Source organism: Otolemur garnettii, unplaced genomic scaffold (genome assembly GCF_000181295.1).
Source record: "Otolemur garnettii isolate 467f Iridium unplaced genomic scaffold, OtoGar3 scaffold00009, whole genome shotgun sequence".
NCBI lineage: Eukaryota > Metazoa > Chordata > Mammalia > Primates > Galagidae > Otolemur > Otolemur garnettii.
Window position 1 is genome coordinate 9680216 of NW_003852404.1, and position 18269 is coordinate 9698484.

The window sequence follows — 18269 nt, forward strand, 5'->3', positions numbered from 1 at the left end:
GTAAGCTGAGTTAGATTGAGACTAAGTAAGGAAAAAAGATTTTCTAAGATATACATTTTATCCTTTGATATCCATTTATTGATTTTCACTCAGAATAGAGCACTGCTATCAGAGGTGTTCTGGGGTAGGGAATAATTGTCAATACTCTTCATTTCATACAGATATTCTCTATAAAGGAACTAAAGTGCATAGGTTCACTTTGAAGGGATATGTATGAAACAGACATGGGTTTTTTATGTCTTATGTGTAAAATGCACTTATTTTAAATACATTGTAGATTCTTTGTTGAATTATCAATTTAAATATTATTAAGATGTGTTCCTGAAGGTTGCCCATAAAAATAGACATAGCAGAAAAATTGAGAGCTATAGTAGCTGGATGTTAAGTTTGCGTTTCTGAAGCTTGGACTAATGTTCAGATTCTAGTTAGAATTAAATCTCTACTCTTAAGTATTTCATTCCCAATTTATATATTGAATGATAATAAAAATCATAAAGTCTACATTTGTATTATAATTTGAATTAAAATATTATTTCTGCTTTTTCATCATAAAATTAGTCATTAGTCTACAGCATTTCATAGAAATGTAGATTAGAATTAGGACTGGACTGGTTATTTATGTACAGTTGACTAAAACCTAAATTATATGCAATTTCTAAGTCCTCTGTTCAACACAACGTTCAACTTCACAAAAGGAGAATAGTATGAATTGAGCTACAGGGGTAGCAAATAGAGCATGCTAGATCTTGAGACCAGACTAAGGAGAGTTATTCAAAATGTGATCCAAAGTCATGCCCAAGTTTTGAACCGTATAATAATAGCATCTATGTTATGTTTTTAAACATGATTTCACATGCACTATAGATGATACATTTATAAAGGAGCATGAATCAAATTTTTATGTCTTTAAGGAAGTGATTGTAGTAATCATGTCTAAGAAGTTGGTCGCTAGGACCAAGGAGATAACTGAGAAAGTATTGAAAATTCAGGAGACTGAAATATCTAGAAAGTAGTTCAAACAGGACATAAGTTAAATGTGTGAAGTCAGGAAAAGGCAGAGTATAATTGTATAGTTTCTATAACTCAGTGAATAATCCAGTCTTTCATTGGAGTGAGATTAAGAGTAGAGTAGGTTTGAGAAGGAAAATGAAGTGTTCTCTCAAACATTTTAATGCTAAGATGTAAAATAGACATGTATGTTGTGAGTGCACTTACAAAACAGTCGGTTTTCACTGGCTACTGTAGTCCACCACTGCTTCACTGTGCCCCCGGGGTGAGTTCCCCTAGCCAGAGGTGGTTGGGGTATTCTTTCCCCTGCCCTATTGCAAGTGGCTAGTAAGGAGACATTTCTAGTCTGCCATCTTCTTCCTCCTCCATGAGGCTGAGATGTCTTGAAAGCCAAATACAAAAAGTTTTCAAGAAAGAAGAGACAAATGCTACCATAAGAAGTACTATTGGGAAGTGGAATGAAATGAGGATTAAGAGTTTGGGGTTTGGCACTATAAAACTTTGTGAATTTGACAATAACTTTTTCAATGGCATAGTGAGAATGAAAGCCTGGCTGGGAACTGTAAACAAATGGAAATGAAGGCATCCAGCTATTGATTCTTTTTGAAGATTTTTGCTACAAAGATGAGTGTGAGGTAGTAATCAAAAAGTGGTAGGAACCAAGGGTATATTTTGTTCTTTCTTCTTGTTGTTGCTCCTGCTTCGTTTGTTACTTTTACTTCTAATAGAGGAGAAAGGGAGAGAGTAAGAAGTGCCGTGTACTGTTAGAAGTGATCCAACAAAACGACAACAACCAAAATCGATTATGGAAAAGAGAAGGGATCATGGCAGGAGTGAAGTTCTTGAATAGCTGGAAGGGGTAGGGGATTCAAGAAACAAAGAGGCGAAATGTGCCTGGACCAGAACTTGGAAATGCTTCTATATTAAAACAAAGAAAGACAATGAATATGGGAACAGAAATATGTAGGTCAAGGGTGGGGAACTTGCAGCTAAGGGATTTAATCCAAAGGCTACACTTAAGGATCTAAAAGTCCACAGGTTCCCCTCTCCTGATAGAGGTGACCAAGGTTGGAAATCATGTTTTCCAACTTGTGGACAGAGAAATAGAATCTGCTCTACGACGAAAGCAATGCCACAAAGAAAAAGGAGAAATAGGGGATGGAGATTGGATTCCCTGATTCCTCAGTTACTGACTATAGTTTGTTTCTGAGCCCTAGCTTCCTCTCTTTCCCTGTGTGGCATCCCTATATTTTTATATCATATTCTGTACTATGGTTAAACAAGCTGTAGGAATTGTCTGTACTTCCAATCCAAATGTCACAACTAATAAAAATGAGAACTACATTTTATATCCTGTAGATTTGATACTTGGGAAATTCTAAGTTCTTCACCTTTCTACGAGACACCCGGATAGGACCCTTGGTTAACGCCTTCAATACTGGCCTGAGTTGTTGTCAAAGGCTCTTCCTTTATAATGATTACTTAACAATATTTCCTATAGTTTGTTCAAACATTGATTTATTTTATAGTATGAACAGTAAGCTCATGTGAATTGGTGTTCTGCACAAGCCAACTCCCTTCAAGTCTTTATTTGATTTTATTTGACTTCCCTCATGTTTTTTAGAAGTACATACTGGAAAAAGAAAAAAAAGAAGTACATACTGACCAAATTATAGAAATATGACTCACAGGGGCAATGGCTATCCAAGAGGCCTATAGTTCTTAAACTGTTTAGTGACCCTAAGAATTTCCTTTCATTTCTAATCACACTAGTGAGATTTTCTTGGCCTTGAATCTATGAGAACTGGGTAAAATTTTGGCCACTGTAATGTCAGCACAATGCATTTTTTGTAAATCATTAAGTTCCTTGAAATTCTTCCACATGACAGTTAAAGAGGTTTTGTTCAGTACGAACAATCCAAAGTGAATAAATATGGAGAAAGATTGTGTACACACTGCTTTAGTCAGGGTTCTCCAGAGAAATAAACCAATAGGATAGAAATATGTATATAGATACAGAAAAGGAGATTTATTATGAGAATTGGCTAATGTGCTTATGGAATGTCAAGAAGTCCCACGATCTACCACCCACAAGCTGGAGAACCAAGAAATCTGGTTTGTTACTTTTGTTTCTAGTAGAGGAGAAAGGGAGAGAGTAAGAAATGTGTTAGAAGCGTTAGAAGTGATCCAACAAAAACAGCAACACTCTGATGGTGTAATTCCATCAGAACTTGAAAGCCTGAGAATAGTAGGGAGGCTTATGGTATAAGTCTTGGAATCCAAAGGCTCAGGAACCAGAAGCTCAGACGTAGTTAGGCAGAAAAATATGGATGTTCCAGATCAGGAAAAGAGATCAAATTTTTCTTTTTCCATCTTTTAGTTCTATTCCAGTGGTCCCTGAATAGACTGTGTGATTCCCATCCACATTAGTGAGGACAGAACTTCTTTAGTCTATTGACTTAAATGCTAATCATTTATGGAAATGTCCTTATAAACATACTCAGAAATAATGTTTAACCAGCTATCTGGGCATCCCTAATCCAATCAAATTGACAGGTGATTAACCATCACATACATTAAAATCGATATCTGCAGATACCTATGTGTTTATATACTTATTGTTATTGTGGCCACATCCTTAAGCTAGAAGAGCAATACAATCAGATAATGTAACTTTTAGTGAATTTACTGAAGAAGTGTTAGAAGTGATCCAACAAATGACAACAACCTCCTTTCAGTTAATTTGCTCCAGCATATTTGTCCTTGCTGTGTGTTTCTGACTCATTTTCATTGACAGAGGGACTCTTTACTTTTTCCCACAGATATACATAATATTCAATTTCACTGTCTGGCCTATTTTCAAAAAGCCTTTCTTTTAGGACTACAATCTGGATGACAAAGGAAATGTCATGTACCTTAGAAGTATGCAGCCCTTAGTTCCATGCTATTGCCTGATAGTTTTGTTTTGGCAAGTAATTTGTTAGATCTGCCAGGAAACATAAATGAACACAGAAAGTAAGGAGGAATGAGACATCACTTGTAACAAATTTGAAAATTTGTATGTGTTTTTTGTTTTTGTTTTTTCCCTTCTCCCAGAGTGCATGGGGGAAAAAAAAATTAAAGGTCTCCCTTGGGAATCCTTTAGGATGTTACAGGATAATATTCCCCCCCTGGGTCTGGGTATGGCATCTGACTTCACCTTTGGAGGAGTGATTTATGTTCACACCTAAGCCAAAATCAATTCAATTAATACTGTTGATCCAGATTGATCGTATTTTTATTTCTAAGGATTTAGTGTACAATCTGTTCATCAAATTCTCTGTCAGAAAAAAGGATAAAAATGAGAATTAGTTCATTTGTGCTACTATAACAAAATACTATAGAGTGGTTAATTTGTAAATAACAGAAATTTATTGCTCATTGTGTTGGAAGTTGAGAAGCATAAGAAAAGGGCACTGGCAGTTTCAGTGTTTGCTGAGGCTGATGCTGTGTCAAAGGTGGCACCTTGAATGCTGCATCCTCTGGAGAAGACTAGCACCATGTCTTCACATAGCCAGAATGATGGAGGGCAGTAGGGATAAAAAGATTTCTGCATCTGTCTTATAAAATTATTAATTCCATTTATGACTTAATCAACTAAAAGCTCACTTCTTCAAACTATAACATTGATGATTAAAGTTTAGTCTATGAATTGGGGAGCACACATTTAGACCACAGCAAGGACTGAAGAAATGACTTTAAAGTTAGTAAATGTCAGTTTGAGTTAATAGGTTTTATTAAAATATCTTATTATTGTTCTTAATTAAGGTGTTTTATCATCCGTAAGTTCTGTGTAAAAATCACCTGGGCCAAGTTGCTCTTTCACCTTCTTTGAGTCAATATCTGAAGCTTCCAGCAATTGGAGGTAGATAGGAGCTACTTTCCTCCATCATCACAATTAATGTTAATAACATGTCGATAACATGTTGCAGGTTACAATTAACAATCCCTGCCAAATCATGGGCATTTATAAGAAGTAGATGCAACATCCCTCCTTCATTCTCTTTGTTCATGTGTTCAGACCTTAAGGCTCCAATAAATGTCTTGTATGCAAAGCTCATTATGAAGCAATTAGAATTTTATTCTTATATCAAGACATATATACCATGAACTAAAAATATATTTAAGAAAATTAAGACACAGACAACATAATACTGACAAACCATAGATGCTCAAAAGATATTTATTGAGTGAATGTATAGATGGGGTGATGACATAAACTAATGGAATATAATAAAACATACCTTATAGAAAACCCTAATAATTTTTAAAAGATCAGCTTAAGGGAAAATGAAATCAGCCTTCAGTTATGGGCTTCATTCCTGGTAGAAATAACTGAACTCTATGAAGTGGCGTAGAGGTGTAGTTTATGCATATCTACATATCAGGTGTCATTTATATAGTAAGTAATTACTATATAATAAGTACAGTAGTGAATGGAATAAAATAGGATAAATAAAGAGAGCTCTGGGATGAAAAATTAAATATGTTGGATTTGGGTTGAATTTACTGTCCTTCTTGGTAAGCCTAGAAAGTTGTGAAGCAGGATATAATAAGAATACAAAATTCAATTTAGAGGCCTGTCTTAAATTTTTAATCTTAATTTCCTGATTCCTAAAATGGTCCAATATCTTAAAGAAAATATTTTTAATTCACACATTATTCTATATGTACATGCTCATATGTATTAATATACATATACATTAAATATATACTTTTTAATTTATGTTTATTTCTATCTTCATAGTCAATAGCTAAAAGATATTATGGTGAATTCTATTTAAATTTGGCAAGATATACAATGGAGTACTATTCAGCCATAAAAAATATGCAATCCTGTCATTTGCATCAACCTGGATGAATCTGGTAGACATTATGTTTAGTAAAATAAGCCAGACACAGGAAGATAAGTAATGCACAATGTCATTCATTTGTGGAATCTACAAAAACTGATCTCATAGAAGCTAAGAGTAGAACATTGGTTCCCAAAGCCTGAGAAAAGTAGGGGGGATACAATGACAGTTAGATATTGGTCAACAGGTAGAATATCATAGTTAAACAAGAGGAATAACTTCTGGTGTTTGATAGCGCATTAGGGTAACTAAACTATATTATGATGTACATTTCAAAACAATTAAGAGGGGAGTTTGAACGTCTTATTTCCTTCTTTTGAGGTTGCTGTATTTTTCTTGTTCTTTACTTTTGCTTTTTCCTGGAGGCCACTTAACATCTCCAAGGATCTCTAATTAAACACATGAGAATCAAATGGCTTTTAGTAAAGGGAGTGCTTTAATTCAAAGTACTTCTCGAATGTTTTTCACCATAACTTTGAGAAAGTTCCATTTGGGAATCCTTTCTGTACAAACTGGATGTGCTTTTTCAGTGCCAGGGATGACAAAGGTTAAATTAATGCACCCAGCTGCTTCCCACATGCTGGGCTTAGAGCAGACAGTTTCCAGCTTCCTTCCCCTGCTGATCCCTCCCCTGTATTCTTATCTCTCTCCCCTGCCTCCCTCAGAATGACAGGCCTGGCTTGGTCTCAGTGACCCGAGGTAACTGCCATGAAGTAGGCTTTGATAAGAAACAGGATGTGCAATGATTCCTGAGAAACAAAATTGGATTAAAAATGCGCTGTCCTCTCCCACACACCAGGCATAGCCCCCGATGTCTGTGCATGACTGCCTCATCAGTTTAACACTTACCTGATGAGCTAAATACAATAAGAAATGAAACCAAATTTTGAAAGGATAAAGAAAATTCCCATGATGAAATTCACAGTTGGGATCACATTAGTGGACAGCTATAAAGGAATGAATATTGAATTTATATTTTTCTGACTCAACATCTTATCTTCTTTCCAGTTCTTGAGATCAGAGTGAGAGAGAAAGACAGAGAGACATAAAGAGGAAGTTAGAACGTATTAGGTTAAAAAATACCCCCTCTGAAAAAAGAAAAAAAATTCATGCCCAGATCCCTAGAACCTGCGAATAGCTTATGGTCCATGTACATGGCAAAATGAGATGTAATTTAAGATTATAGATCTTAAAATAAGATATAATCCTGATAATCTGGAGAGATACAGTCTGATCACATGAGCCATTAAAAGCAGAATTTTCCCTGGCTGATGTCAAACAGAGGTGATGAAATAAGAAGGCAGGAGGAGAAGGGAGAGAAATTCCAAGTGTGAGAAACATTCAGCCTCAATGTACTTTTCTTTCTTTAACTAATAAGTGGCCAAAAGGAGTGACTGTGAAGAGAAATCTAGATCTAGGAGATAGGGCCGGCTCTTAGGTAACGGAACAGGGAGATGGGAGTTTCAGCTCCACGACTGCCAGGGACTGATAAAACCAAAAGCCTGATTCTTTCCCACTGGCTTGAGTAAGAAATCCCACTCTTCTAATACCTCAATTTAGTTCCTACAGATCCATATCAGACTTTGAACTTATATGTTTTAAACCACTAAATCTAGTAATTTGTTATAGCAGGACAAGAAAACTAATTAGGGCAGACAGTTGAGTATAGACACACACACACATACACGTATACACACACACAGAGATTTTTTAACACCCTAAGATAAAAATAATGATGTGGGATTGTAGCAGCTACCTGATCTCTGAGTCTCCAAAGCAGTCAAATCAGGTTCACTGAAATTGTAAACCTAGACTTAAAAATGAGTATGTATCTTTTTTTTTTTGAGTATGTATCTTAAATATACCACATATTCTGTGTGCTCTCCATCTCTCCTCTACCTAACCTTTGACGAAGTAAATGGCATATGTAGGTAATCATAAAAGTAAAAATCAGTACAGTTTTTAAAAAGATTTTTTGGAGGAAGCCAAAACATGCAAATAAGTAATGTGATTATGACTTTTAAAATAATTGCATGAAGCATCATTCCTCTCTGAAAACCTCAAGCACAGTGTCATGGTGTGAGATTATTTACATACGTTTTGACCGCTTCTCCCCTGAGTAATCATCTTCACCTAATCTAGGTAAATCTTGGAACATTGCACAGGCAAGGAGCTTTTCATCAGGAAAATCAAAGTTCTGGAAATGTGCAATGGAAAAGAAAACATTTTGGAATCACTTTTATTTTGAAGCTCTGATAAAGAATTTTTCCAGCCACCCTCACTGATGTTAGGATGATTGAATTAAGCTGAGACATTTTGGTCAGGAAAGGCAAACAACCAGGGGGGTTGTTGGCTCCCATCTGAGAGTTCACTGTCCCAACATTACATGAGCCCTCAATTAAACTCAAAACATGCGCCACGCTGTCCCTGCTGCTCAAGGCTCACCAGCTGACCACAGCTGGAATTTGTAGACTGGTAAAACACAGGGAAAAGCGAGCAGGCACTGGGCTGGTTTCAGGCCTGGAGAAAATCTGCAATTGCCAAGGATAATGGTATGGCAAACACTTTGCTACTGACAGTCTGGCTCCAACTTTCTCACCATAATTCTGCCAAACAAGGCTGGTAAAGTTCAGCAAGCACTGTTAGGAACAGTTAAGGCAATGGAGGATTGATTTTGTAAGCTTAGATTAAAGGGTTTGTTACATGTATTACTTGGCTGAGCAAACATGAAATGGGACCATGAAAACTCTTAACAGATACTTGACCAGTCTAAATTATTGGAAGGAAGACAGGAACTTTAATAAATAAAGCATGATAACGTGGCACCAGGCACTCAACTAATGTTATGAGACTATATCAGAGTTAAAACTACTATAAAAAGAGACAAGGATTAAGCAGTTTATTCCCACTGAAAGGGAAAGATTCAAGGATATAATCAGACTGTTCTAAAGCCTTAGTCAGTGCCTCTGGGATAGTAGGAAGAGGGTAAATACAATGTTGTTTTGAGACTAACAGACTGTATGTGAAAACACATATGTGTACATTCAGCACTGTATCATTGCATAAGCCAGAATGTATTTTGAGGTGACGTTGATTCATTATGCATGTAAGGTATTCATGGAACACTCTCTTCAAACAGAGAAGTTGAAATTTTACCTTGTCAATTGCCATCAACAACTTTGGCAAGTGACTTCTGACAAAGATCCCGTGTGTCCCTCAAAAATGTGTGCTCCTGGCTCGGCGCCTGTGGCTCAAGCGGCTAAGGTGCCAGCCACATATACCTAAGGTGGCGGGTTTGAATCCCCATCCCGGGCCTGCCAAACAACAATGATGGCTGCAACCAAAAAATGGCTGGCGCTGTGGCGGGTGCCTGTAGCCCAGCTACTTGGGAGGCTGAGGCAGGAGACTCACGTGAGCCCAGGAGTTGGAGGTTGCTGTGAGCATGATGCCATGGCACTCTACCCAGGGGGATAGCTTGAGGCTCTGTCTCAAAAAAAAAAAAAAAAATGTGTGCTTCACCAACTCCCCCAAATAGAAGGCAAGACAGGTTTATTTCTCTCCTTCTTATCTTGACCCAGTATAAAGTTCTGCATCCTTATAGGGGAGTAAAGGATCTGCTGATGAAATAAAGTTTCTTCATGACTTTCTTTTTGGCATGTAAGAGTAGACACAATAAGACTGGCTAGTCTTAGCCAGTAGAAGGCCCCTACCATGAAGCAAAATTGCACATATAGAGGTCTAAAAATAAGCCTTTAGCTCTTCCTTTTCATCCCATGAGTACCATTCCATTGGTTATGTCATAAGACACTAGGGAACATAGTTGTTTGCTTGAGTAATCTGTTCTCAAGAACTTGCAAAATGGCACTCATATTAGCATGACATACATTATTTTAAAATCCAAGAAAAATATTTGACTTCCAAGTAAAGACAAGGTGATAGAAAACAAATTGATTTTAAAATTTTAGTTAGAGAGGAAGAATAAGTTCAGGAGTTCTATTGTACTCCATGATGACAATAGTTAATAAAATGTATTGTATACATGTCCTAAAAGTACATTTTAAGAAGTGTCATTAAAAAAAAAGCTATTACAAGTATGTAAGGTAATAGAATATGTTAAAAAGTTTGATTTATCCATCCCAAAATGTATACATATAGTCAAAAAACATTTTATACATTATAAATATATATGTAGTTTTTGTCAATTAAGAATAAACTAAAAATAAATTGATTCATGTAAATGAATGCTTATTTGAGAATCCATGAAAATGTCTAACTATAGGCAACCTTAGTGCTTTCAACTGCTTTAAGCTCCAATAGTTGAACATTGGAATGGTTACACTTTATTTCATACTTTATATTATTAATCTATGTCCTACTCACACAACAGATGAATCAGTTCTGACCTACACAGCCAGTGTTTAAGAAAGTTAGGTCAAAATTAGTGTGATATTCCCCCGAGGGATTCCACGTCCCTCATCAATGCACTGCAGTTTTGAAAGACAAGACTATGCAATGAATGAAAATATGGACAACTCCAAGCGTGAGCCATCACACTGAGCCATCCAATATACCTCAGAACTTAAAATAACAAACTAATTGATTTAATCAAAAATGAAAATTTTGATAAATAGAAAATTAACTGTATAAGAATCTTTCGAGTTAAATTTTATATATTCAGTACAGTTGCTGAAAATTCAAAGCATTTTTAGAGGCACTTCTTTTAACTCTCCCATGTGCATTAAGAAAAAGAGAAAGAACACTTCAAAATTTCAGAACCACGAAAATCAACAGCCACCCCTTTTTTCACAAAGGTAAAGGGTAGATACCTTTCCAAGGGGGACTCAGCATTGCACTGAAGGATTATTGTATGTTCATGTTATTGACATATGAAAAAGAGGACCTCACATTCTTCAAATTATTATTCATATTATTTATAATCACCTTCCCCAAAACTTACTGTTTCTCACCAAATTGCTAATAATCAAACACACTATACTTTCAGTATTTGAAAACTATTCAAAAGAATAAACTAAACTTTATTAATTTAGACCTTATTTATTTAGATGTGCTGTATCACACAAGTCCTCATGACTTGCAATTTCTGGAGTTATACTGTATTTATTTTTTTCCCTCCATCTATTGCTTCATTCATACAGTTTTCCAGTTATTATGTATGTTTTTTTTTAAAACACTACCCCAAGTACTTTCCAAAGACAGTTGATTATCTTATTTCAACACCAGAAATACATAATGTGATGTGGTCAGAATTTCACTATTATGTAAAAATATTATCCTGAGACAGAAAATTGAGACACATTACAAAATCTCCAGTTACACTGAAATATGAACTTCAATATATGACAGCTCCATTTCTATTTACCCTGCAAAGCTATTAATCTCCCTGTAGGCATCAAACTCTTTCTATTATGCCTAGCCCAGAGTTTGTCAAGTGTTTTATTTTAAAAGACTTGAAAGTTATTGTATAATTTCTGAAATTTTTTTGTACTTTAGAGTTATTTTTTAATTGCATTCAAAATATTAAACTGGAAAAATATTTTCACTAAAATGTTTAAGGTCTTCTCTAACTCCTTTTCTGATACTTAGCTTTGATTTTTTGTTGTTATTCCTTTTGTACATAGGTGTTTTGTCTTTTATAGCATAAATGCACAATTGCACTTCCTAAATGCCCCACCCTCTATAGCTTTTAAAAAATTTAGAATGTTATGTTTTCATGGAAGCGATTAGTGATAGTCACCACAGCTTAACATTTAAGCTACACATAATCAAACTAAAACTTTTCAAATAAAAATATAATTCTAATATTAAACTCATTTCCTTAATATACAAAAACTTCTGGAAAAAGAAAAAGCTGAGTACATCATTTTTGCAGCAAACTTTTGTTTTTTTTCCAAAGCTCCTTCTTAGAAGACATGCCAAAGATGTTTTGGATCAAAGTTTAACAAATATTTTAGAGAGCTGGGTCAGTTTAGCAAAACTTAAAAAGCACTGAACTTCAGCATGTTTGCTGAACTTGGGCAAGCAACTTAACCAATTTGGGTATGCATTTCCTCTTTGGTAAAATAAGGCAGGAACTTCTGGGCCTTTTTAAAAACTATTATTTTAAAAAAATGAACAGATGCACTGACTTGTCAAAGGAAGGCCATAATCATTACAACACTTTCTTTAGAAGCTATTTTAAATACAGAGCATTAATTTCAATGTGGCATATGGTACATAATACCATTACTAGCCTTCAGTATTAACCCTAATAACAGATAATTGTTTAATCAGGAAGTTTATATAGAAAATTAAATGAAGTTTAATATGTCTTAAAAACAGGCACACTGCTAATTCAAGTACAAGTCTAATCTAAAATTCTACCTAAAGCAAAGAGAATTCCATCTATGACCACAGTTTATCTAGTGATTATAGGGAAATAAAAACTTTACCATTTAACATTAATAAAGGTTGGGTGTACAGTGGAAAGAGATTAAGATTTTTCCTTAAATTTCAGATGAAAAGTACTTTTGGTAGCTATTAGGAAGTGCTAAAATTTCAAAATAAACACATTTTAAAATATAATCATAATGTCCTGGGTTTAGGGAAATAATATCACAGGACCATGGTTAGATACAAACATGAGCCATTCCATTGTCACTTTATTTTATGTTTTATAGGATATGTCCTTATTGTGTAATAGTTATCAGCCTAGGGAGTTGTGGGTTGCACAGACAATACATAGGAATGCTATGTTAGATTTTTGTAGTAGTCACCAGGTTTTTGCACCTCTTGTGTATAAGATATTGTAATGTTTTCATTATTATATTTCTATTTAACCACCTATTTTCATTTACATCAAAATATTCATAATTTTACTTTACAAACCCAAATTTCTTTGCCTGCTTATGTTAATTGTCCGCCTAAAATACCTACATGCTTTAACATAATTCAGACTTTAACAACAAAATTGATCACAAATTTCTACCTTAGAAGTATTAATTGTTCTCTTACTGATGATCCCTTAGCCCATTAAGAAAAACAAATCATGATAAGAAAAAGACAGTACAATAAACCCCTATGTATCTACTATTTGAAATAAACAAAATGTTAATATTTTGGCCTCTGTTTTTGAGATTATTAAAAATAATGTTGAAAGAGTGATATCAACAAGATGATAGCAGTTTCCAGTGCTTCTCAAAAAAATGAATTTGAACAACTCTCCATGCATGAAAATACATTAACAAGACCTAAGAAATACAGATGAGAGATTATGACACCTGATTGAAGCAAAGGATTAAGAAAGGATGGATCGAAAAGGCTACAAAGGATACTTTCACATTACCTGCATCATCCCTCCCCTAAGCCTGAGGGCCAAGAGTGATACCCTCCACATGAGAGAAAAAGAGTGAAGTGAGAACCTGGCTTCAAAGTGGTCCCAAGTACCATGACCCTCTGAGCCCAGCTTTCAGTCCTGCTCAGTTCCAGGCTAGTTCCTGTGGCCCCAGGATCCAGGCAGATCACTGACATTGTTGGCCTCAGGTCTTCCCTTGTGAACTCAGCCATTAGGCCCATCTTATCACCAGGCTGGCTTCCACATATTCTGACTCTTGATAGGCCCACCTGGACTCAGGCTTTAGGTTGAACTTTGCAGACTCAGGCTATAGGTCCACCCCAATGGACCTAGACTTTGAAGTTGTGACTATGCATCTAGTCACTAGGTCCAGTCCAGAGGACCCTAGTTCCATACCAGATCCCATATACCCAGGATTCAGGCTCGTACCTCTAAACCCAGGATCTGGCTCACTAAGGTGGACCCAGGTATTGTGCCTATACATATTCAAGTACCAGGCCTTGTCTAGTAGGCTGGTCCTACTTAGGGAAAAGCAGGAGAGGTCCCTAGATGGTGCTTTTGTGTTCTACTCTGGAAGATTGACCTGACAGCGAAAGAAGTGGGCACACTCAGAGCTTGTAATGCAGCTATTCTGTTTTGTCCCATTCCCCTGGAGAGTTCTCAGCAAAGGAGAATAGTTGCCTTGCAAAACTATCAGCTCTGATACAAGAGAAATGGATCAAGATGTGAATAAAGCAGCAAGAGATTTCTGGCAACCTGAAAAAACAGAAAAGTTAACACCACCAAAGGATTACAGTGGATCTACAGCAATGAACACCAACAAAAGAAAGTTGGCCAAATGGAAGAAATGGAACTCAGAACATGGATGGAAAGTAAGATGAATGGAATCAAAGAGAAACAACAAAAAGACACCACAAATTATTTCAGGACACAAGTAAAAATATTAAAAAGTTGCTAAAGAGAGAGACAACATAAGAGAATATATAATAGAACCTGAAGAAATGAAAGTCAGGTGGCGCTTGTGGCTCAAAAGGGTAGGGCACCAGTACCATATGCCGGAGGTGGCAGGTTCAAAGCCAGCCCCAGCCAAAAATGGCAAAAAAAGAAAAAGAAAAGAAATGAAAGAGCCTTTGAGGGAATTTCAAAATACAGCAAAAAGTTTCAATAGCAGTTTAAACCAAGTTGAAGAAAGAAACTTAGAGATTGAAGACAAGACTGTAGAACTAACACAGTCAATACAAGATGCAGAGAAAGGAATAAAGAATAAACAGTCACTCAGGGAAATATGGGACTATTTGAAATTTGTTAGTACATGAATCATATGTATCCCAGAGGAAGAAGAAAAAGCATAAAGCATGGAAGACCTTTTTGAGAAAATTACTGAGAAGAACTTCCCCAGTATTGCTAGAGATCCAAATATACAGATGTGAAATAGGCGTCAAACACCAGGAAGATTCATAGCAAATAAGACTCCTCCAAGATACATGGTTATCCACTTGGCCAAAATCAAAATGAAGAAGACAATTCTATAAGAATTATGATGAAAAAACTAACCTACAAAGAAAAACCCACTGTGGTAACAGCACACTTCTCAGGAGAGATCTTACAACCCAGAGGGATTGGGACCCCTTTAGTCATCTTCTTAAACTGACCAAATGACAACCAAGTATTCTGTATCCTGCACAACTAAGTTTCATAAATGATGGAGAAATAAAGACTTTTTCAGACAAGCAAATGCTAAGAGAATTTGTCATTACTTCACCTGCCCTATAGGAAATACTCAGTATCAAAACTGCATTATACATGGAAACAGCCTAAAAGATACCCACCAGTGTAAAAAAACAAACAAACAAACAAACAAACAAAAACTAAGCTTCACAAATCTTGTAAAGCACTTGCACAGAGAGGAAACAAAACCATAAGGTATCTCCTGGTAAGATTGTCATGCACTTTGCATAACAATACCAACACTGAATGAAAATGATCTGATCAGTGGTTCTCAACCTTCCTAATGCTGTGACCCTTTAATACAGTTCCTTCTGTTTTGGTGACCCCCAACCATAGAATTATTTTCCTTGCTACTTCATAATTGTAATTTTGCTACTGTTAAGAATCATAATGTACATATCTGATATGCAGGATATACTTAGGCGACCCCTGTGGAAGGGTCATTCGACCCCCAAAGGGGTCATGACTCACAGGTTGAGAACCATTGATCTAAGTGATCCACTTAAAAGACACAAACTGGCTAAATGGATTAAAAAACATGACTCAAGTATCTTCTATATCCAGGAATCACCTATAAGAACTCACACAGACTCAAGGTGAAGGGATGGAAAATAAAGAGAAATGGAAGTCAAAAGAGAGTAGGTATAGCCATTCTCACATCAGATAAAACAGACTTTAAATCAACAATGGTTAAAATAAGAGTTCACCATTATATCATGATGAAGGGAGCAATTTTACAAGACGACATCACAGTCCTATATATATGTACACCTAATTCAGGAGCTCCCAGATTCTTAAAAGCAAAGCTTACTATATTTGCAGCGTCATACTTTCCAGAGACCTCAGCACCCCCCTGACAGAATTTGACAGAAATTCAGAGCAGAAAATCAATTATGAAACATTGTATGTAAATGGACTCTAGAATAAATAGATTTACCAGACATTTACAAAAAATTCTATGAAACAAATGACTGAATATACATTCTTTGTATCAGCAAATGGCACATTTTCCAAGGTTTTCACCTCTTAGGGCATGGGCACAAAAAACATTTCAGCAAATTCAAAAGAAAAAAAATCAATATATCTCATGCTCATGGATTGTTAAAATGTCCATACTGCTCAAAGTGATTTACAGATTCAGTGCACTCCCCACAAAAATAGCAATGTCATATTTCATAGGTCTAGAATAAATAATTCTATGCTTCATTTGGAACCAGAAAAGAGCCCCCAAAGTAAAGCAATTTTACACTAAAAGAACAAATCTGGAAGCATCACATTACGAGACTTCAAATTACACTACCAGGTAATAGTGACCAAAATAGCATAGTACCTGTATAAAAGTAGAGACAAAGGCCAATGGAACAGAATAGGGAACCCAGATATAAATCCATCTACTCACAACTCACAACCATTTTGATCAACAGACTACAACCTACACTAGGGAAAGGACACCTTATTTAATAAATGGCTCTGGGAAAAGATAGCCACATGCAGAGAATAAAACAGAACCCTTGTCTCTCACCATATGCAAAAATTAATTCAAGATGGATAAAAGACTTAAATGTAAGTAATTGAACCATAAAAATTCTAGAACAACATGTAGGAAAAACTCTTTTAGACATAGGCCTCAACAAAAAATAGTGACTAAAACGCCAAAAGAAAATATAGCAGAAGCAAAGACAAATACATAGGATTGGATTAAATTAACAAGTTTCTGCACAATAAATAAAAAGTAGAGTAACCTACAGAATAGGAGAAAATATTTATTAGCTATGCATCCAATATAGGATTGATACCCCAATTATTACAAAGAACTCTAACAAACCTGCAAGAGAAAAGCAAATAACCCTACTAAAAAAGTGGGCAAAAGACATGAACAGAAATTTATTGCAAACAGATAAATAATGGCCAAAAACCATTTGAAGAAATGCTCAACATCACTAAATATCAGCAAATTAAAACCACAATGAGATATCACCTTCCCTAAGTCAGAATGATCATTACTGAAAAATCAAAAACAATAGATGCTAGCTTGGATGCAGAAAAAAAAGGAATGCATAAACACTGTTGGAAGGGCTGCAAATTACTAAAATCTCTATGAAAAATAGTATGAAAATACTTCAAAGAATTACAAATAGACCTACTATTTGATTCCATAATCTCCGTATGAGTACTTACCCAAAGGTAAAATAAAAAGATACTATATCAAAAAGACACCTCCACTGTGTTGTAAATTGTGTTATTGATAACATAAAATGTGGAGAGACTAAAAATAGAGTTTTTGCGTGCAGTCAAAATTAACTCATTATCACCTTAAAATAAATTGTCGTGTTTTATGTATGTCTCATGGTAACTACAAAGAAAAAAATATTGTAGAATATACACATGAGATGAAGGACTCCAAGCGTACAATGATAAGAAAATGTCATCACATTTACAAAATAAGACAAGAGAATAAAGGAACATAGAAACTACAAAACAGAAGACAGGTAACAAAGTGGCAACAGTATGTCTTTACTTGTCAATAAAACCTTTAAATGTAAATAGATTATATTTGCCAATTAAAAGTACACTGACTAAATGGATGAGGATGCTGTATTCAACTATATGCCATCTATAGGAGACTCACTATAATTTTAAGGACACACATAAGCTGAAAGGGAAAGGATGAAAAAAAGATATTATTTCATGCACATGGTAACCAAAAAAGAGCAGAGATTGCTGCACTTATATGAGACAACATAGGCTTAAAGTAAAATTCTGTCAAAAGAGGCAAAGAAAGCCATTATATAACAATAATGGGATCCGTTCATTATGAGCATACAATAATTATAAATACATATGTACCTCAAAAAGCAAATTTTAACAGAACTGAAAGGAAATGTAGACAGCAATACAAGAAACTGACACTTAAAAGAGTTTGTGTAGAGAGCCAGACCAATACATGCTAGAGAGTACTGTCACTCTGGATAAACTGGGGTTGTTTTGACATAAATTGGACTGAGATAATATTGCCATGTTTTGCATTAAATATCACTGAGCCAAGTGATGCCAAGTTTTTCAAGTAAAAATAATGTGTATGCTAAGCTCTTTTCTTTCAACTTAACCCACCTTAAGAAAAGAAACAAAAACAGAAAACAAATGATCGCTGGTCCTAGGAGATCAACCAAATCTTTTAGCCTTCAGTGTCAATTTGGGTCTGGGTTATATATTTGATACCATTTTTGTTGTTGTTTTCTCTCTTTTCCTTCAGGCTTTCAATTCCTGGTGCTAAGATACTTGCAAATGAT